At 46.1% G+C, this 21,801-nt stretch overlaps 1 long non-coding RNA gene across 1 annotated transcript; it reads right to left on the bottom strand.

Annotated features, from left to right (window-relative positions):
- Positions 1 to 7,490: 7,490 nt before the first annotated feature.
- On the bottom strand, positions 7,491 to 16,125 carry LOC136992884 (uncharacterized). The gene is made up of 3 exons (XR_010885322.1): positions 16,016 to 16,125; positions 12,842 to 12,974; positions 7,491 to 7,930 (listed from the first exon to the last, which is right to left on the bottom strand). It is a non-coding gene; the product is annotated as an uncharacterized lncRNA (long non-coding RNA).
- Between the last annotated feature and the right edge of the window lie 5,676 nt (positions 16,126 to 21,801).

Raw genomic sequence — 21,801 nt, 5'->3', positions numbered from 1 at the left:
TATAAGCTGTGATTAGCTGAAATAAAACTCTTTCCAGCGATATGTCACTGTTATTTAGTGAGTGGGATTTAAGCTCTGCTCTTCCCTGAGATGTCTACTGTATCAGTGTAAAACTGGTGAAAATCTAAGCAGTTAAGCAGATCTATTCTGGATTTACTAAAAGCAAGGGAGAAGGAGTATGGCTCATGAATCTCCATCTGTAGCTGGCAAACTCAAAAAAAATTTAGTAAGTGCTTTAGTAAGTACTTCAAATTTTGACCCTGAGTTACTACAATGTGACAAATTTCAAGGGCATCTGAAACGGGAATGGCTTTAAAATGAAAAACCATGCAAGTTATTCCTATTTCATGTTTGCACTACACACTCTTCTGAGTCCTTCACATCTGTTTGGTTTCTGCTTTTTAATGAAGCCATCATAAAGCCACTGCGTTTTTAGGCCAAGGAATTCCAATAAAGCCTTTAGAAAGAAAACTCCAACATGCTATATCTGAAATGACAAGTGTGTTATTACAATCAAATGCAGGCTAACTAATGTTTATCTGGGGTTAGGGAGAAATGGCTTTTAATTCATGACAGCTGATTTTTTTTCATGTCAGAATAAGGATTGTTTACCTGTCTGAATCAAATTATGTTTTTGCATCTGAACAGTTAAGGATGAGGGAAAGGCAAATGTAACTCAGAATGGTTATCTTCCCTTTTAAAAATAAAAACTAGTTAAGCAAGGAGCCATGTCTTTCAAACTGAAAGCAAGCCTATATTGTTATTTGTGTGCAGAAATGGTGCGGAATTAAGTAAAGGCGACTGAAATGTGTTTTAGCATGTGCAGCACATAGGTGTTTTTCAGACATGGATCTTTTCACTACCTCATTTTGGGCATTTTTTTGCTCCTCCAGTTTCATTTTCTTTGTACTTTGATAAAATTGTAAGTTTACAGAAAAAAAAAGACTTTTCTTTGAAACCGTAAATGCGTAATTTCAAACTCTAGCTTAATATTGCACCTTTAAAACAAATTGAGCCCATATTTCCACAGCTAAAGAGTTACGTTGGTAAGGAATGAAATTTTCACGTGGAGGGGTATGTGCCTGTTCTTGTAACAAAACCCAAAGAGGCTCCGTGTCTGATGATTTTGCTGTTTACCACCCCAGTTTCACTCTCTGCTATGCATTAATATGCCCATTAAGATAATCCTTTTTATCGTGGTTAAGCTTTCACACCTTCAGCTCCAGGGTACATCCTGACACAGCAAGGGGAAGACTTTCGCAAACGGTACGGAAAATAGGCATCTCCTTCCTCCCACCTATGCAGCCACTCCGTCCTTCTCCGCTTCCTTCACCTTTGCAGCGAGACTCAGCTCTGAGCCATCTTAAACCATTCCTAGAAATGCTATTTGCAGAAAATGCTGCTTTGGTCACTAAAGCTAATGTATTGGAAATAATAACGAGTGGGAAAGAATCTTTCCAAGAAATACCCCTTTTGAAAGGCCTTCGTCTGGGAAAGACGTCAAGCTGTGGTACGAAGGCAGAAAGAAATGCAGAGACGGAGGCCGGCGTTTCCAGGTCAGCCCTATTCGAGAAGATAGTATTGCTCCATCCCTAACAGGCAGCTTTCTACCTCGGCGTTTCTGCTTCTGGCACCATCAAACGGGCGGTAGGATGACTGCGCTTGTGAGGAAATTCCCATCTTTCTGTGGTTCTTGACCTCGGTTTACTGTGTTAAAAGGACATTTCTTAAATGAATCTAAATTTCTGTAAGACAGGAAAGAGAGTCAGAGGCCAGCAGAGAGCTTAAAGAGCCATGCCAGCGTTGCAGATACGCTCGCAGATATCTAAGGCTGGATGGATCGAGCATGGAAAAAGAGGGTGAGAGGAGAGCGATGTTTACGAACACAGGACCCATCATCTTCCTGCACTATGGACGATATTTACTTCCAGACGTATTAGCGGAGGCCTGACGCTGGTGTCAGTATTAGTGCTGTGCCCAGGTTTTGAATACAATCAGAGGGCTTTTTTCTCCCCATTACAACACAGCACAAGAAGAGAAGCGAAGCGAAGAGAACATGTTTCAGAGCTGGTTTTTACAAAGACAGCCTTAATCAGGCCTCCTGTAAAATGCAGTCCTTGCTGGTGCTCGCTGCTTGCAAATACATTCAATTCTGCTTCCACTTTCTAGGCTGAATGCGTGAATTCATTAGGGGAGATCTGCTGTCCAGCCCGGTGCTCACAGAGACCTTCTTCGGACGCTTTGTTCCTTCTTTTAGCACCTCTCGTTCAGGTTGCGATAGATGTGATACGATGCAGAGAGAACCAGACGGGAGAGAAGGACTCGGAGTTTATGGAGGGATTTTCCTACGGTCCCTGGTTGCTTCTTCCAGTTAAATGATCTTCAGCCGCTAAAACTCATGGTGGATTTACATACCATTAAGTTATGCTGAGTGTGGATAATTAAAAAACAACAAAGCACAGAGTGCAAATCTGTAACTGAGAAAACACAAAAAAGGAAAACTCTATGCTTTAGAAATAATTATTGAAGTCAAGGGCTATGTGCATGAAAAATTATGTTGCTATTAATGGCTAATCCACCAGCACCCTGCCAGTGGGATTTACCACAATTAACCAGCCGATGAAAAAAAGGTGATCCCAACTGGGATTTGCATCCCTTGTGGCAAATGGAAGCCCACTATGATTACAAGACACAGCCAGAAAAAAGGCTTTTTTTTTTTAGCAAAAGACCTGCATAAGATCATTTTCCTGGGGGAATTATTTACTTGTTTTTAGACATTTATAAAAAGTAGAATGAGCAGTAGAAACACTCATTTTTACCTTTTTTCCCCCACCAAAAAACTGTAAAAATGTCAAACCTGCATTTTAAGCCCTCAGAAATAAATCTGCAACAGGTTCATAGGTCAATATGCAAGATTTCAGGTGATTGTTTGAACCTTGGACAAGTTACAAATACTTCCTCGCAAAGCAAATGCAATAAATATCTCACCAGAAGAAATTTCTTTGCCTTCTTTCCCTGGGTGAAATCCAGACACGAAAGTGAGGCCAAAAGCATTACACTATGAGGAAGAATTTAAAAAATCTGTTTCAAGAACCTGAACAGAAAGTTAATTTCAGGCTTCGCGTGAGTTTTTGGTGAACATTTATGGAGACTCGAACCACTTTACTCATCTCTACTAAATTCAGGTTGCATCTGTTAAGTCAGTCAGCAAAGAGCTGTTGCAAATGTGAAAACCAGAAAAGCCTCCACAGAAGGTTCAAAACCATTTCTCATTATTTATCATTTAGGTGAACTTGAAAGCTTGTTTTCCTTCTGTCTGGAAACATAACATACAAGATCTCCTAAATCTTCGATTCCTAGCACTTTGAGTTCCCATTCTATTGGAAATTTTTCTCAAAAACTCAGTGGGGCGTGCTGGGGCTGGGAAGCAATAGCCAGCTAGCTTGTCTCCCATGACATGCCTCCCTCTTAGAGGCAAAGGATTTATATCCTATATTTATGAATAGCGAAAGTGAGAATAATGATGTAGGGGGAATGACATATTTTCCCTGACATACTTTGTCACCCAGAGCTGTTAGAGCTCCAAGCAGTCAAATTTGTTTAGGCCTGCAAAGTGAGTGATGTGCCCTTTTCTCCGAGGTAAAGAGGTATTTGTAGTGGCATGAAGTGAGCTGGGAAAATTTCTTGTAAGATCGCCCAGAGGAAATAGCACCATGCACAACTGGCTTTTTGTACAGAAGACTATATTAAAAGGAAAAAAAAAAAAAAAAAGAACACACATAGTCTAAAACTATATTTATAAAAAAGAAGAAAGAAAAAAAAAAAAAGACATATTTCAACCCTTGTTGAAGCGCCTGAAAAGTTTCCCTGTGACACTAAATGATCTAAGTCATGTCTCCAAAGAGTAGCTCATCATTTCTCAGACAACAGCAGGAATTTGTGGCTGACCTCCTGAGGGAAATGGTCAACTTTCTCCATCTTTCCTCTCTATGCCAATGTTTGCCTTTAATTTATGTTGGTCAGTTGAAAATGGAAAGTTCAGTACCAAAGCTGAACTGGGGGAAAAATACAGCATGAGAAAGGATTTGTTTGTGGGATATGTTTTCAAACGGACTATGGTTTTACACAAACTAACTTTCCGTATTCCTTCCAGCCTGTTTATCACCCCAGTGTGGAGCAATTGCGAGTGCACTACCCAGATGGAAAAATGACAGGCCGCAGTAATTGAGGTCAGTTGTTGTTACTGCTAACTGTTTGCAAAGGGTTTTTTACAAGCTGTCAGGCCACCTCCATATGGTAAGAAGCTCCACATCTATTCTAGCCACTGCAGCATGTTTTCTTTCAAAATATCATAGAGGAAACATATTGCATTGAGTAAGATATAAGCAACTTTCAGTGAGAGTCGGATGCTTTAACTTTGTGACGCACTTTCCTATCTCAGCCATAACTCACTGGTAGATTTGTCCACAGCGCTGTTTAAAAATTGCCCCCAAAGTAACACGTCGTGTACATACCTCAGAAATGGAGCCAAAGAAAATAAGATGTGGAAAGAAGAGAGCACCCCAAATTGAGGTGGCAGCAGTGTATACTCCAGGTTATGACAAGTAGCGACTGGAGAGGCTCTACATGCTGTTTGTTAACCCTAGTTTAGCAGGATTTTTGGGGGACTAATCTCTGCTGAAGGACTGGGTAGATACTGGGGGCACAGTGGTCCCTTGTGTCTCACCTCCCGTGAACTTCTGGAGCTCCCTTGCAGCAGCACTAAGAGCCTGGGCCTTCCCCCAACATCAGAAACGAATCTGGCTGCCACTTCCATGAGAGATGGGAGAACTGAAAGCATGAACCCTCCGCAGTTGCTTCTGCGCAAAGTCAGCCATGTGCTCTTCAACCACTGCTAGTGGTGGCTGGAGCTAGCCTGGCCACTGGTTTTAGACTGGGCTGGGCTTGAGCACGTGCTTGTGCTCTGGTGTCCCACCACGCTGGAAGAACTGCTGCCATGCCACGATGACGAGCTGCATGGGGCTACATCTGCGAGAACTCCAGAAGGGTACTGAGGATTTGCCACTCCAATCTACCCCCTGCCTGTTTATACCTCTACAGACACGGTATTTAACTTAAATTCAGTTTAAAATAATATCTAGCCCAAGATAACCCCTTGAATTGTATTACTTTATCCATGTAGGAGAGACTATATTGTAATGAGAAGCTTGATTTCAGCAAATCACACCTTTGGATTCCAATGAATAGTTCTACATTGTGCAAACATGGATAGAAAAGATGTTGAGTCTCTGTCTTTTCCTGGGTAGGTTTTCCCTCTTTCTCTAAAGCCAGATTGGGATGGGTCATGGTTTTCCACATTATTAATAGCACTGCCTCAGCCAGAAGCTCTTGACGAGGTGGGACATGAGCTGCTGTGGGCTCCTGGCAAGTCCCACAGGGGTGAGAACCCCTCAGCCAGGTCCCAGCCTGCTGTCCCAGGCCACACGTCCAGGCTCCCATCGCCACGACATGACACCTCGCCAGACTTTGATTTGGAAACACCCAAGTCTCCCTCCTCAGATGCATGCCTAGAGGAGCAGCTGCTGGAGGTTCAGCCCAGGCAAGAGCAAGTCAGTGGTGCTGGAAAGAGGGAATGATTTCGTTGGCCAGATACGTAACCTAACCCACTGGGACCGGGCCCCTTCAACAGCGGTATGTCCCTGCAGACCCAGGGGGTTCATCTTGTCTCCTGTGTAATCAGCCACCAGCGCAAACTCCACAAGTGCTAAAGTCATGTACCTTTAACCCCTCAGCTTTGCTTACTGCAATAGGCTTTTCCTAGGAAACATTCTCAAATTGATGACACCATAAGAAAATGATGCTTATCTTTCTCAGCAAGCTGGACAAGGGGAACATGGTACCCTGTGCCCCAGACTGCCTCATCCTCTGGCTCTCCCAGATCCTGGACCTTGACTGAAGCAGAGCAGACCCTTGCAATCCAGTCTGCAAACTACAGTGATTGGTTACTGATGGAAGCAAACTTCCTGGGCCAGGATCTTTCCTCTGGAATGATATATTATATACACAGACTGCTGAGAATGGCAAACCTTTCCCTGATCCTTGCACGTGAGCTCGCTGGCATTTCAGCCATGGGTGCGCTGAGAGTGGGCAAAGGTTGCTCCCATAGCACAGGGCATCTGGGCACTGTCTTTAACAGCCCTCGCAGTAGCAAATTGGGATCTGTATACAAAATATACTATTTTCACACATCTAGTGAATGCCACAATAAAAAAAGGAACTGGTGCAGTTTACGACTGGGCCTCATGCTGAGTCCAATTAAACCTACTGTTTCCAATCAGGTTTAATGTGAGGATAAAGTGAATGCTCCCTGAGATTTGGAGGAGGATAATTTGTCAGTAATAATAAGTGTAGACAAACAGGATGTTCCACAGTGCAGGGGCCTGATTAAAACCAAATGTGTTTCCAGGGATCATCTCGAAACTCCTGGCAGCGAACGGAGTCAGCTTTACTTGCAAGTTGCAGCATTGCTTTTGCAGAGGTTGGCAATGTTTGCAATTATTCCAAAATCCTGTGGAAAAATAGGAGCCAGGCCACTGGGTCACCCAAGAGCTGTCTCCGTGCTTTTTTTTTTTTTCTTTTGGAGCACGATTCAGCTTTATAACCTGTCAATGCAAGGACATCCTAACAGGAAAGGGAAAAAGTCTTGGGTTTTCAGCCTGGCCCTATCCTACTTCCTGACAAGAGCCTGTCTAGCTGTACTTAACATTGGCAAAAATACATTTCCTGATCAAAATGGAGTTTCCTACAAAAGGTGAATTCTTTCGTGATGAACTTTACCATGGAAACAAAATTGGCAGCTGTCAGACTGTGGTCCAAAAAGTCCCTTCAGCTTTGGGGGAGTTTGCTGAGAAGAAACAAGGAAGGTTTTAAACAATCCCAGGCTTTGGGTTTTAAATTGGACTAAAGATCATTCTAATAACTTCTTTCCTTAGGGGATGAAGAGGGTGAATTTCCTAAGAAGGATTTTCTCACCTCTGGGCCAGATGGGAGACTCAGTAACTCAATGCTTGTTAGTTAAGTTATAGTCCCTGAGAAATCAGTGGTTACCTGTTGCTGGAGAACTGCTTTTGTTCATTAGAGACGAACCAGCCTGAGGTCAATGTGCAGAACAGTTAACATACTAGCAAACCACTAATTAACCTAACACAGAAGCAGGAGCCCATTTCCAAAACGTGTCTCTAATTCGCCATTGCTCAGTGTTTACAGCAGCACAATGGACCGTGTGTAAAGCAGGGGCTGTGGCGAGGCCGCGGCTGGGGGGGGTCTCCTGCTGGGGGAGCATTTCTGCAAGGCTGAAGAAGTCTGGAATAGGCAAAGGACAGAACGCAGAAGTACATGCAAAACTGGATATTATGCCTTAATGACATTTACCCTATTGCTCTGGAGCGCTGCCTCCTAAAGGGACAACGCTTTCAGTTGTATATCTCCTTCTTATCCAGATTCATCAGTTTGCCTTCAGGATGGGTCTGGCTCAGTGGAAAGTTGTTCTCTGGACCACCTCTCTCCATCTGTCCCAGAAGCACTTTCTTTTTTCAAGAGATCTTGGGAAACACAGAAGTGGACAAAAATGGAAATTCTTTTGAAAGTCTTCATTTATGACTGCTCATTTGGTGGCATGCACAGCGCCTGATTCCGATAACATGTCCCCTTCTTTACTTCGTGGCTTCCCATTCTTTAGTGAATTCTTCTACTTTGCCCTTTGCAAACTTTAAAGGCTTCCCTTTTCTGCTATTCCTGAATTCCTGCAGGCTTGTTGCCTGTTGCTTGTGCTCTGGCAGTCCCAATCTTCTTACGAGGGTCTCATGAGACCCTTTCTGCATCCCCAGGACCAAAGGCCACCATGGCTGTTCCAGCAGCTCAGTATTACAGCCTGTGTATTAAAAAAATAAAAAAATAAAATCCTTCAAAACTTGAAACAGGAAATGAACCTGACCTTTGGGGTCCCAAACACTCTCATGGCTGAGTTCCCCTTTAAAAAACAAGCATACATGGGAAAAGGTAGAAGTTCTTAGTCCCAGAGTGGCCCTCTGACGTGGTTTCTGGGATCTCTGCTGCGAAGGTGCTTTGGAGGAGGGTTGGACAGGCACTAAGTGGTTGAAGGGAGCGGGTGCATTGGGAAAATGATCGGTGACAGCCCTTCTCGCTCCTCTCATCTATAAGCTAAGGTGAGATAACAAGACTATAGACAGTTTTCTTCCTGTGGGGATGGGGGATAAAGCAGTCCCGATGGAACGGGGAGTGGAGCAAAACATCTAGGAGATAAATGCAAAAATGCAGAGTCCTGGCTTATTTCAGCCTCGAAGTGGGCCACGTTTCTCTGGGAAAAGGAAAGGGCTGTAGGATAGAAACCTCCTGCCTTCCTTGCACCCTGGAATGAAAACAGGTGAATTCACGGGATTCTTCCCCAGAACACACTTCTGAGGGCTCAACTGCAGAGTGTTTTGAGAGACCTGGAAGAAATCAGACTCTAGGAAGAAGAGGTTTTGGGATAGCTGGAGATTTGCATGTCTCTAGCATAGAGGAATGCAGTTTCAGAAAAACAGGAAGGGAAAAAAACATCAGTAAAGACAAAAGACTAGTCCTGGGTGGAAGAATTTCCCTTGAGAGAAAAAAAAAAGAAAAAAGCCCATGGATAGAAATGCCAATCTGACACGGGCACCCGTGCTTCTCCTCCTTCTTGATGAGGAGTGACAACTGCAAACACATACTTTCGGATGGCAGCAACTTCTTGGAAAACCGCATGGTGTATCTTAGCCAAGCTGCCCCAGACAAATAAATGGTTTGATTTAATTTAGAGCCACAGCTCGTTCCCAGAGAAGGGTAATTGGATCCACAGAAAAAAGCCGAAAAGGGGGCCTGAGATAAAACAAAGGCGGCAGCTCTGCTGCCTGGGATACTTGTTTTCTCCAGTGGAAGTTTCTTAAGGAACAAAACCTCTTCTCTGCACAACAGGGCAGTTTCACTGACCTCGTTTCCTGCCACTGTTCCTTCTCCTCTGATAATGGGCAACCATCTTGGCTTTCTCTTCCTACAGTTAAATAAACTAAGCATAAAACAAATACTAACGTTCAGCGCAAAAAGCCTGCAGATGGAGAGCTGCTTTAGACCGGAGACCCCTGCGAACACATTGCGACGTGGTTATAATATCACATCGTTCCTGCCACTACTGTCCCGCAGCGTCCAAGCGCGGCGCGTCCAACTATTTTGAGAGGCTCCCTTAGGCTGGAGCTGCTAGACAGCTTCAGCTGGCGCAGCAGGGAGGCTGGGAAGGAGGGCGAGCTGCCCATGCCTTGCCTCCTTCCTTCCCAGCTCAGCGGGTCAAAGAGCCCGGGAGGAGGAGAGTTGGGTTATCAAATGCTGGCCGCCGTTCCGCATGGTCCGGCCGCGCTGGCTCTCAGCGGGACACCTCCAGCCCAGCAGCAATAAAACTGGAATTTGGTCCCTCGTGTGGGCTCGGGGGGGGAATTAAGGCCATGTGCTCGCGGGGTGAGCAAATGGTTTGGGTGCTGGGAAGATGTTAGGCTTCCCCGGAGCAGGTACCATGGACAGAGTACCACAAATGCCACACGTGCCCCGCGGGCGGCTGCCGGCTTTCCTGGTGACACAGCCGTCATTAACCCGTAAATGAAACCGAAAAACGAGTCTAAAAAAAACGAAAAAAACAACCAGACAACATCCACGCAGGCACAACCAGATCTCAGTACTTCCAAGGTCCCGGGAAAAGCATATCCAAATCTGCATCTGGTTCACATCTTGGGTGAAGCCGGTGTCTTTCTGACATGGAGCGATCCAGCAGTGACATTTCTCCAGCTGTCACCGCTGCTGCCTGGCTGTGGAGCTGCGCTACCTGCGTATACGCAGGAGCCGGGGAATTTGCAGCTCTGGGAGGGCTGGGGAGCAGCGGAGAGGGGGTAGCATTGCTCCCTGAGACCCAAATGCGAGCAATTTCTTTGTCCTCTCTCCCTCCCTCCGCTGTGCGTTATTAATGCTCAGTTCTGGGCTCTGCTTCCCTAGATCTGACACAGATGCAATTTACAGTAATTAAAGTAAAATCTGAGGCAATTCTGGATTAAAAAGTGGCCGTTTGAAATTTTAATGCACAATATAAACACTTCACTCAGTGCTGGATTTCCTTTTTATAACCAAGTGCTGTCACTATCATTGTTTAAAATCTGGGCAGAATATTTAAAACTTTATATACTTTTTTTAAAAAAAACAATGACCTATTTAAACATCAGTATGATGATTGTAAAGAGCAAATTGGAAATGTTTCATCTTTTTTTTCATTCATTGTTTAAATTTCAGACCCCTGAAGACTGGAACTGGTTCTATTTACAAGACTATTTTATTATAATATATCCCCCACAAAATGAGCGTTCATCCTAGGAATTATTTTAGGGAGATTACTTTTAATAAGATCCATAAAGTTATAAGATACATCCAAAATAAATTAAGCAATTTGTAGTCCTTTGCTTTAGGCTGCAATTCTCTCCGCCTTTTCATGCCTGGAAAATGGAAAAGATTTTTAGCTTTCTTCCCACACGGCAAAAAGGTGTTTGCTTTAGAGGGGGCCCTTCCCTTCCCCGTGTTTTTTAGATCCCTCTCTCAAAATGCCAGCTCAGAGCCTATGCACTGGATAAAATAGTAAGGAGAGAAAAGTTCTGCAGATCTCTTCAGCAGTATGCTTCTTGAAAATGGAAGTTGCATATAAAACTCCTCTTCCCACTTTTAACTAAGGGAAAATGCACCCAGACTCCACTAGAGGGAATTGCTCGGAGAGAAGCGCAGCTGCAAGGCGCAGCCGCTGCGCCCGGCCCGGACACGCTGCCCTTGGCAGGTGGAGCGGAGCCGGAGCCGTCTTGGCTGATGCCGCTTGCAACCCGACCTCCAGGTCATAACCCACCCGGAGCTGTCAGACAGTGTGCAAAGGAAAGGAGAGACCGGTTCAGAAATTTATCCTAATGAAAAGCCATTGATTATGAAGGGGGCAATTGCTTTTAGATTCATATTGATAAGCTATGATTGGAAAAAAGGTCCCATACAGGAACAATAATGCCGGCTTGGTCTTTCTGTGTTTTCATCTCTTTTCCTTGCTAGTTCCTTTGGCTGTTCATAAACCTCGCTAGTCTTTTAAAAGTTTAGCTACGAAAACCTGGGTTTGTTTGAGTTTTTTGAATACTTTTATTACAAACCAAGAAAAAAAAAAAGGAAGAAAGCATAAAATCATCCGGAGCCTTTGGAATTACTACTAGCTTGAGTTGCACTCAACAGGTCAGCAATTATAGCTTGAAATACTGGGTGGCAGGAAAATGTATGTCTTACCTTGGTAGGTTTTTTTTTTTTTTTTTCCATTTTGAAAGGACAAAAATATATGAAATAGTTAAACCCTTCTGTGGCAGGGTGAGGGCTAGTGCAATCTAATGTGATTACAAGGCAGGGGGTACTCAGGGTCACTGTGGATCCCAAGTGAGTGACGGCAATAAACTACTTATTGGCCCATTCGCTTGGTTTTTAGCACCTTTACCAAGACCAAATGCAGAAGAGGAGCAGAATGGGGGATGTTTTTTTATGAGATCACGGAAGGGAGCTGTCAGAAGCCCTCAAGAATAACATTTTAGGACAGCAAACCTATTGCTGTTCAATCTTGGCCGTCAATCATCCAGCTTACCGCAAAGGGAGTGTTGGGCAAACATGGTGAGATAACGGATAGGACCCCATGGAAGACCAAGCTAAATGCACTTCAATAATTTGCGGGTTTAGGCACAGGAGGGCAAATTTAGGCCTTCCTTTGGGCACCTAAACTGCTGTAGCTCTCAAAGACACCCTTGTGCGCTGGGCCCCAAAAGCCTTCTCCTGCAGAGATATCAGTGCCCTCAAATCTCATTGCCCTTGGTGGGGGGTGAAGATGCCCCACATGGGGTAGGACAGTGTCTTCTGCCCAGATGCTGCAGTTCTTGCTTACATGACTATGCTGGTAAAGTTAATGAGACTCCGCACCGAAATACCAACTGCCGAAGCAAGGCAGACTGCAAACACAGGACAATAATTGGCCCAGAAGAACAGGAATGGAATACTGCTGTTTTATTAAGAATATCTTTCCTCACTTAATTCAGTGGCAAAACTCCCCCTGCTTTCTGGGGCATTGGATTTTAGTCTCTTCATGAGGATAGGAAGATAGTGAGACAATATTCACAGCCTTATCCTCAGAGCTGCCAAGTATTGAGAAAAACCTTCTTTCTTTCTAATCTGGCTCTGTTATATTGGGATTAAGTTAAGGCATGTGAGATTCCTTTCATTTCTCAGCCCTGAACTTTGAGTGTGTCATATTAGGGAAAGTTATGACCTGGCTTTCACATGGATAATTCAGTCTACTGTTCTTATACATTCTGCTGCCAGCTGAACTGTAGTATATTAGGATTTTATAGGCGGATCAAAAAGGGTGCTGTTCTAAAAATGTGCAGTGTAAACTGAAAGAAAGGGTTCAGATTGCAACTGTCGTCTTCTGATTATTTTACTTTCTTCTGGACAGAGTCATACCAATACTCCTATTTTTCAGCAGTCCCCCACCTTGAATGCCGGGCCCCATATGGGGCAAGCAGATTTGCTTATGTTATAGAAGGGAGAGCTGTTCAGAAAGGATCGATAGTAAGTGATCATTTACCAATATCCTTGTTAGCCTTTTCTTTTCTTTTCTTCCTTTTTTTCTTTCTTTTTATTTTTTTTTAGAAGGCAATGCTAAAATTTTTATTGATTTCAGTAAGAATCTGACAGAGGCTCTTACCTGAAAGACAACATAGCATTGGGGTGAGCATGCCAAGCTGGGGTGCAAATAGCTCACAGTTTAATTCTGGGCTTTACCACTGAAATCGCATCTTGGAAAGGCCTCTTTCTTCCCAGTGCCTTAGCTTCCTCACCTATAAAAACAAAAATAAATGCTACCAATTTTTATAAAAAGCTTTGAAATTTAGAGGTATTATGTAAGACCTAGGAATAATAACAGGACATCATTCAAGTTGCATCCTAGAACAGCTTTTGCTGCTGTTGTTGTTGCTTTAAAGAAAGTCTTGTGTTCAGGCACTCTTGTACCTGGCAATCCAAGCTGCATGAGGAGCTCCTTAAATAGAAGGATATAATTGCGCTAAAGAGAAAGACTGGGGATACAGGACCTAGATCTTGTTAATTCTCGTTAATCTATGTTGTATTCTCATTAATCTAATCCATGTACACCAGCCAGTTCAGAGTTATTTCCCTCAGGCTGTTTGCATGACCTGCCTTCCTGCAGGGCCCAATCCAGGTGATGCTCAAACCCATGGGAGAGCTGCTGCTGGCTTTGCTGTGGGCTTAGCCGGACCATGTGGACCAGAAACTGTGCTTCAGGCTCAGCAAGAGCTGGCAAGATTGGGTCCTCTTTTCCAATATGCATTTGTCTGGAATATATATATAAAGCTTGCTTCATCAACGACCTATATATGTGGTCAAATGTTGAATTTTATCAAGAAAAAAATCACAGAAAAGACACAGTATATTAAGACCTATATGACTCCATGCAAATAGTCGTTTATTTCTGCTATGAGAACCAACAAGCCCAAAGCCTTAAAATGCACAGCCTTGCAATCCACAAACAGAAACAAGAAATAGGTTTCTCCGGGCTGGTCAGGTTGGACTGGATTAAGTTCTTCTGTCTGAAAGGGACTAGATAAATATTTTCCTATAGGGGTCAACAGCCTCAGCCTCTCTACATGCTAAAGAGGCAACTGTGGGTTTAATGGCCGGATAGATAAGCCCTTATCTAAAGGATGCAACACTTAGCTTTACAGTCCGCACACTTATTAACCGATTGCTAATGGCTACTAGGTTTATGGCACTTGTGCCTCAATTGCGGTGAGAACAGTCCCGCTTATTTGCGGCTGGGAGCATGCCTGAGAGCACACCGCCGGCCTGGCTGAGCCCGGCACGGCATTTGGGTTGGAAACGGGGCTTTTAGTGGGCAGCTGGCCCGAAACAAGGCTTTCTCGCGCCGGGCCACTAAAAGCGGCTGCGGACCCTGCCCGGCCGGGCTTCGTGGCCGAGAGGCCGGTCGACAATGTCCACACTGTAAACTTGTCCTTCTCCATCGTGCAAGCCATTAAGATCGTTAGTTTTGGCTGGAAACGAAATATATGGCATGCAAACCGCTCTGCTAGCGGGCAGAAAACGCACACTCCTGCTGTAATGTTTCTCATTATATTTGCCCTTTGTTCCTAAAAATGACTGAGTTATTGCATAATACAGGAATTAAGGAAGAGGGGAAGTATATCGTACAGATGGAAACGAAGACAGCTTGCCAATTATACAGGTAAATGAATGCTCGGTTGCATTTTTTGAGCAATTTCGCCATAAAACTGATTGTCTGAGCAGAAAAAAAAAAAGATCTTATTCGGGCAAATAAATAGTTTGCCTCCTCTATCCAGCATTAAACAAAATCTCCAGAAACTCGCTGCAGTTTCTTGCCTTTCTCGATTCTTCAATTTTCCCCCGCATTTTGTATGCGTGCAATTTATTAGGTTAATAAAATCTAGTTTTCAAGGTTTGGGGCGCCCCGGGGGTACAATGAGCTCGGATGTCAAATGCATCAAATAGCTAATGAAGGGATTTCAAAGGTCTCCGAAGTGTCCATAGCAGCAAGCTGTAGTGTCTCATGGAGGGAAAGCCCATCGTGCTGCAGTTTGTTTTGTCTGATGGCTTTCCGGGTTCTTCCACACAGATCTGCTGTTTTATTCTGATTTTACATTGCTTTTAAATACCCAATTATCTCGGTCTTAGGAGCTGTAATAAATTCAAGTTATCATATCATAAAGTGTGCTAATGTCAGTATTCTTGGGAAAGGGCGAAAGGGAAAAAAAACGTATCGTGCATTAAAGGAGGGATTTAGCAAAAGGACTCGAGAGGCTAAAACTATATGGGGGAAAAAATCCTTACCCAAGGAGGCATTTTGCTATGCAAAGGTCTTGCTTGCGGAGGGAGGGAAAGCAGAACTGCCTTTTTTTTTTTTTTCTGGTTGCTATTATTTCAGCCTATTTTTGGCTAAATAAAAGCTTCTCTCTGGGGGTTCAGCTAGTGCGAGCAAGAAGGTGCCAGGGAGGGGTGGGAGGCTGCGGCGGCTCCGCAGTTTTCACCCAGGCCGGGCCTTTTGGCCAAATATTTTTCGCCCCGGTCTCTGCTGGCTGAAGAGCAGCACCTTTGCACCGCGGGTCTGCAATAAAACACCCGCACTCCCGCTTGGAGCTAGCGATATTTACCCGCCCCCCCCTCCCTCCCGGAGACACAAGCGATCAGCGAGGAGCTCTTGCTTCATCAGGCCGCTGTCTGCCGCAAAACCTCGCCGGCAGCCACCTCTGCCATTCGTTAGGAGCTCGTCTCGGCTGCCGCGTTAAAGACACCACGCACGAACAGTCCGCCGTGCCGCCGGCGGTCGGGGACACGCGGCGCTGCCGGAGAGGGGCCGCGGGGCAGCGCGGAGGCGCGGGGAGCGGGGCAGGACGCCCCGGGCGCCCTCCTTGTCCCACTTAAAACAAAAGGGCTTTTGTGAAGCCCCCTAGATCAGCGGCAGCGAAAGCTTTCCTAAGGCCCGCATCTCTCTATGAGGTTATAACAGCAGTGTTAATCTTCTATTCAGTGTTTACAGAGCCAGCTCATCCGTGGGGTGGGTGGAAGGCAGCCAGCTTGCAAGAGAACAGGCTTTATTAAAAAACACGAAGTCGTGTTGCTTTTAGCAGTGACCCCGGAGCGCTGCGCCGCGTTTCTCGGCGCTGCGGCTCCCCGCGCCCGCCTCGCCCAGGGCAACCCCGGCCCCGGCCCCGGCCCCGGCCCGCCCGGGAAGGGGGGGGGCGGCGGGGGGGAGGCCGCAGCCCCCCCCCCCGAACCCTCCGGCACGGCCCCCCCGCAGAAAACCCCGCTGCGGGATTCAGCGCGTTACCTTGCCCGGCCGGGGACGTTTGGCTGCGCAAAGGAGGCTAAAGGAGGCAATCGCCACCCGCGGCGGTGCTGAGCCGCCGCTGCCCGGAGCCGCCCGGTGCTCGCCGCGGCGGGCGGCAGCGCGCTGCCTCCGCGCTTTCTGCGCTCGCCGCTTTCGCTCGCGTAGCTTTTATTTATTCCTGTATTTGTTTGTTTTACGCAAGGGTGGGGGGAGTCGTTCGGCCCGTGCCAGCAGGCAGAAATCCCCATTTCGAAACGGGAAGAAAAAAGGGGGAGGGAAAAGCAAGCCCGTTGCGGAAAGCTGCGGAGGATGCAGCGGCGACAGGCGCGCACCGAAAAGCCTCGCCCCGGCGCTCAGCCTTGCGCGCAGCGCGTTGCCGCACGCCCTGCGCCGAGCCGCCCCTGCGCAGCGCGGCGGCGGCGGCAGCTCCGCGGGGGCGCACGGGCTGCCGCTGCCCCGGAGCGGGCTGCGGGGTTCCGCGGGGGCAGGTGCCGCCTCCCGCCCCGATCCCGGCCGCCCCTGCCTTTGCTGGGCTGAAAAGGAGCAAAATCGGGCGGGACATGCGCGGCCCGAGCCGGCCGGGCGCTGCGCGGGGCTGCGCGGGGTTGCGCGCCCGCCCGCCAGCCCCGTTCCCCTCCCCGCGCGGCCGCTGCTGCCTTTCCTCGACGGGCTGTTTAGTTAGAGATTTTGCCAACTTCCTGACGGTTCGTTTTCTGATTCTGCAAAAAAAAGAACCGCATTTCCTTTTTGGCTTAGGAGGGAGAGAGAGAGAGAAGCGGAGGCTGGGGGCTGGTGGACTCATCAAGCTGTATGTACTGGACTTTTCTCTTTCCTCTCCCTCTCCGAGCCCGTCTCGAAACCTTCCTCCTCTTCCTCTTCCTCCCCTCCAAGCCCCGGCTTTGCACCGTCTCCTTCCCCTCTCCGAGCTTCTGCCTTGCAAAAATGCAGCCAGGCTCCTGGGACGGAGACGCCGGGCGGAGAGGGAAGCAGGGCATTTCTGCTCCGCGGGGCTGCCTCGCAGGCACTTCTAAGACTGCAGGCTTCGGTTTGATTCTTTTGCCTTAAATAGCTTAAAAAAAAAAAAAAAAAACACTTCTCTCTTTCTCCCCCCGTCTTTTATTTCCGATTTCACGTCCTATCCTTTCAGTTCTTGTGGCTACACCAAGGGATCCAACTGCAGAAAGAAAAGTAAACATGGAAATCGGTTCCACTTTTTATTATTATTATTATTATTCGCTTCGGGTTTTCTGTTGTTGGGTTTGTTTGAGTTTATTTTATTATTATTTCGATTGTTTTCTGAGGGTAGCAAAGCAATTTTGCAGCATTTTTTCCAGCTCTGCTAGCTTTTATTGCTGCCTTTAACCCTGTTGCTTTTAAAACCATATCATTTTTATGGTTGATTTTCATCCCTAACCCTACCATATTAGAATAAGCTTGAAATGGGTGGTGATGGTGGGATACACAGCTTAGAATAAGCACAGCACTCTTTAAAGAATGACTTTTTTCCCCCCCTTCTAAACTATTTTGTGAGGCCTGATGTTTATCATTTAAATCAACAGTGACTTCAGTAATGTCTGCGGCAGGTCAGGAGCTGAGGACGCATAGGGCCCTATCCAAGACCTCCTGAAACCAGCAGGAACTTTGGATCAGGCCCTAAAGAAATAAATTAGAGGAAAATCCTGGGTATAGTGTGAAGGAAAATGTATACGAGCCAGAGAGAATGGTGCTTTGTTCAGCTGCAACTAGGAAGGGGCAGAGTAAAATTCAAACTGCTTTCTAATGGTCTTCCAGCTGAAGGTTTTTAACTAGGGTTGAAATCTTAAATCATCTTCAAATTAGGGCCTGGCTTGGGCGTTAGTCTCAAAGGTTAGTCAGACTCTATTTGCCGCACGGGTAAAAATGCAGCATAATTTGATTGAGTTTGGAGGAGTGAGCCCTGGATTTAGCCCACCGAGTGGAAGCTGATCTGTGCCCAAAGTCCCCCCTATACTTACATATATGTGTATAAATAAACACGCACGCGTTTGTCAGCGTTGACGCATGCATGCCGGTCCATGGATGTGCAAAGGCATTTCTGGGAAGGCGCATACACATATACTTTTATAATGCTGCTAATTGCATAGAAAGGAGATACAGCATGTGCTGCAAAGAGCAATTTAAGGCAAGGGTGCGTTTATGCCCCTTTTCTGTACACTGGTCTCCATTTCTCTCTGTGGAGACATCCGCAGATGGCCCTGCGTGAGCAGCGGTGCCAGAGGGTGGCTGCCGGCGTACGTGTGTGCCTGCGCGTCGTGGGGCCGGCGGCGCGTGGGTCTGGCCGTGGGGTGTGAGCTAGGTGGGGAAGACGAAGGCGTGACACGACCACGCGTCCAGGAGCAAGGATTAGTGCCTCAGAGGGCATTTCTTCACGAGTGGGTCGCTTCCTCGAGTTTTACATGAGTGGGGGATCTCTACCAAGATCATAAATCCAATCTCCCACATCGGACGTGCACCCGTATAAAACCAAGGCTCCGGCTTTAGCAGGCACGTGCATCTGTCCGCGCGACAGGGACAGGCTGAGACAACGCTACTCGTTTCAAGTGTTGACATCCAGCAAGGAAATCAAAATATTTGTCCAGCCTTTGCTGCGGGATTTTGTTATTCTTCCATCGAAACTATTGCTTTGTAAATCTTTTTTAAAGCTGCTAGACCTAAGCGCAGATTGCTATGGGGAAGGTGCCTGGTCGCCTCGCGCTGAGGTGCCCGCTCTCTCCATTAGATGGCATTGCGACTTTTGCAGTGCGAGCTGCGGAGAGCGGCTGAGCGCTCGGGGCTGGGCAGCTCGTACTGCAGGGACTCGTATTTGCCTTGCAATTGAAAGCATATTTATCTTTTCAGCACTTGTTATATACTTATAGTACAATTTGCTTTATCAACAGAGAGTTTAATAATTTTTATCGGGCGGCCTTCTGTATCAAAAATGAGAATTAAGGCCCGCTCGCCCTAAACCGCATGCACGTTGCATCTGCTTTTTTTGCAGTAAGAAGCACTATAAAAATAATTGGTTACTATGTCGTACCTAAAAAATAAAAAATAACAGTCAAGCATAATGCATAACAGATAATATGTTATCATTTCCTGTTTTCCAAAGGTTCGAACACCTGACGATTCAGCCCGAACCGTGCGAGGTAGCTAGCGCGCTGGGGCAAACGGATTTCATACGATTCCGAAGGGTGGCTGTGCTGCATGTTGCTCAAAGGCATGGCAACACCGTGAAAAAGACTGGGTTTTGAGTGCGTATGGCACCAATAGGTTTTGATCCGAGGGATTATAGATGTTATTTTAAATAGTAAAAATAATGACAACTCCAGAAAAAAAAAAAAAAAGAGAGATAAACCAATTAAAAAATCTATTTTCTGCTCGCATTAACACTCTGTCTGCAGGAGCTCTCCTTTTACATGGCATGCCAGCATTTTTCTGAATTTGAAAAAATTCTTAAAATGCAGAAAAAATCTACCAATTTTGTTTGCAAAGGCAGAGGCAGTTTTAATCATAAAATAATTAGCCTAATTTAATTTACACTGGTGAAATTTCATTGACTAAATTAGAGCCAGTCCCTTATTTACAGTGAGGTTAGTCAGAGCAGACTCAGTCTCACACTGTTTGCTATTGTTTATTTTGTTTTGTTTTGTTTTCCCCTGACTTCTCGCTGTCATTTAATTTAAAGGGCAGACTCCACATTTATACTCACTTGGGGAAAATGTGCTGAAGAACTAAATCTGCATTTTAATCTCAAGCCACTGTCTTTAAAGACGGAGTTCCCAAGAAAGGATTTAAAACATCCTGATTCACAGTGAAAGACCAAATTGTGGATTTTGTCAGAGTTACGAACAGTAAGCTGTGTTGCAAAGGTTAGTTTGCTACGTATAGGATAAAATACCTACTCTTAGCAAGGGCTGAATAGATTTTAAAGCATTGTTATTTTTTTACCTAGGGAAATGCTTTTTATTTTAAGATGTGATTTTTTTTTTCATAATACAAATAGTTGACCATTTTGTTTTCTTTTCTGGACCTTACTTGCACCAGATTATTTATCCAAGCAAATTTTAAGTCTGATCTGCTGGCCTTTTTTTTAATACCCCGTACTGCTCTCTTATGCTCCTCACATGAAGGAACAGTCCGACTAATTTGACAGCTGAAGTTTTCATAAACTTTTTTGATGCGGCGGGTACGTAACAGCGCTTTTATTTGAATATGTGAGTGAGTGAAAATGAAAAGAAGTTTTAATTCTAATAGCTTAGATTTTTAGTCTCTGGTAATGATAAATTGAGCGTTCGTGCCACATATACATTTTAAAATGCGAGCTGAGGAATGCTTTCCCCGGCAGCTTCTGAAAGAGCCCAAGCAGATGAATCAGGATCAACATCTAAACAGACGTATCTGAAGAAAAGTAGCTTTACGGTCTGGGGAGCCCGGTGGGAAGGCACTGGTTCGGTTGCACGCCGTTTAAGCGCGTTGATGACCACGATTTTGTTTGTTTGTTTAAAGGCCATTTTTGCCCTTCGCAGATTCCAGGAGAGACCATAATGTTACGTGGTTCATTCCAGCGATTCGTGTCGTATTATCTAAAGTTGTAGAAATGCAGACCAGTTTTTCCTTGTATCAGTTTGCAGCTAAAAACAGAAGGGCCGAAGCCAAGGAAGAGAGCGGCCGTGGGACAAAGCAAAACAAACAGAGCCGGAGTGCAGCGGGATTTCCAAACGGAGAGTTTGGAAAAGTCGCAACAGCGCTCAGCTCTGCGGCGTCGGGCGTATCGGCGCGTTCTGCACGGAGGCGCAGTCCCGTCGCATCGCAGCCCAGAGGGTTACGTTTCAAGGGTCGTGTGACTCCTGCTTTCATTACTTTTTCCTTTTCTTAAGGTGCGTTTTCGACTTTTGGGTGTTTTTTTTTTAAGTAACCTCTGTCGTTCGACGCAAGGGCTGTGCTCTAGCAAACTGGATTTTTTTCCCCCCCCGCGCTCGGTGCGCTGATACCAGTATCATCGCTAACCCAAACAAAGCAGGATTTCATTTTTGGGGCAGAGGGATAAGGATTTGGGATCAGGGAGAATCAGAGACCAGAACTAGGAGAAATCGGTGAATTTCCATGAAAAATCAATGAGGAGCTGGAGTGATTCCCCCCCCCCCCCCGCCCCATTCCCCCTCCACCCCAAGGCGGGGAAGAAAACCGATAGCAAAGTCAACGGCCTTGGAGCTTATCCCTGGTCTGTGGAAATTTCAGCACACGTTACCTGCTCCTGACCTTTTTCAGGGGAGCAGAAGCAGCGGTGCCCAAATGCCGGGGGATTGACGCGGCCCCCAGACAGAGCTTGCGCTTTAATGCAGGAAAATTAGATGAAAGCAATTTAAATACATATTCCCGGGACAGCTAGCAGCTGAAACAATCCGCTCTCGAGAAGCGCGTGCACAAACGGTCGACGTGTCGGTATGCGGCACAGCGTTTTCCCAACTTTTTATCCGGCGTTACAAGGGCCCGGCTTCGACCGCGGCTGAAACGCCGGGAAAGCCGGCAGAGCAAACAAGCAAACGGAAAGGGGACGCGTGAGCTCTCGCGGGGGGCTCGGGTTTCCCTGCTTCCCTCCTCATCACCGAATGGCGTGTTCCCCCCCCCCCCCAGGCGTTTTTAACTGCGTTTTGGGGCGCTTGGCGCGCTGCGGATTGCTCCGTTTGCGCGTACGGCACACGCGCGATGTTTGGGGGAGTCGCGGACGGTGGGCTGAGGTTTCGAAAGACTCGAATCAGGGTCTT

The sequence above is a fragment of the Apteryx mantelli genome, chromosome 10 (genome assembly GCF_036417845.1).
Source record: "Apteryx mantelli isolate bAptMan1 chromosome 10, bAptMan1.hap1, whole genome shotgun sequence".
Lineage (NCBI taxonomy): Eukaryota > Metazoa > Chordata > Aves > Apterygiformes > Apterygidae > Apteryx > Apteryx mantelli.
The sequence above is the reverse complement of the archived record's forward strand: the minus strand, read 5'-3'. Positions and strand labels throughout refer to the sequence as shown.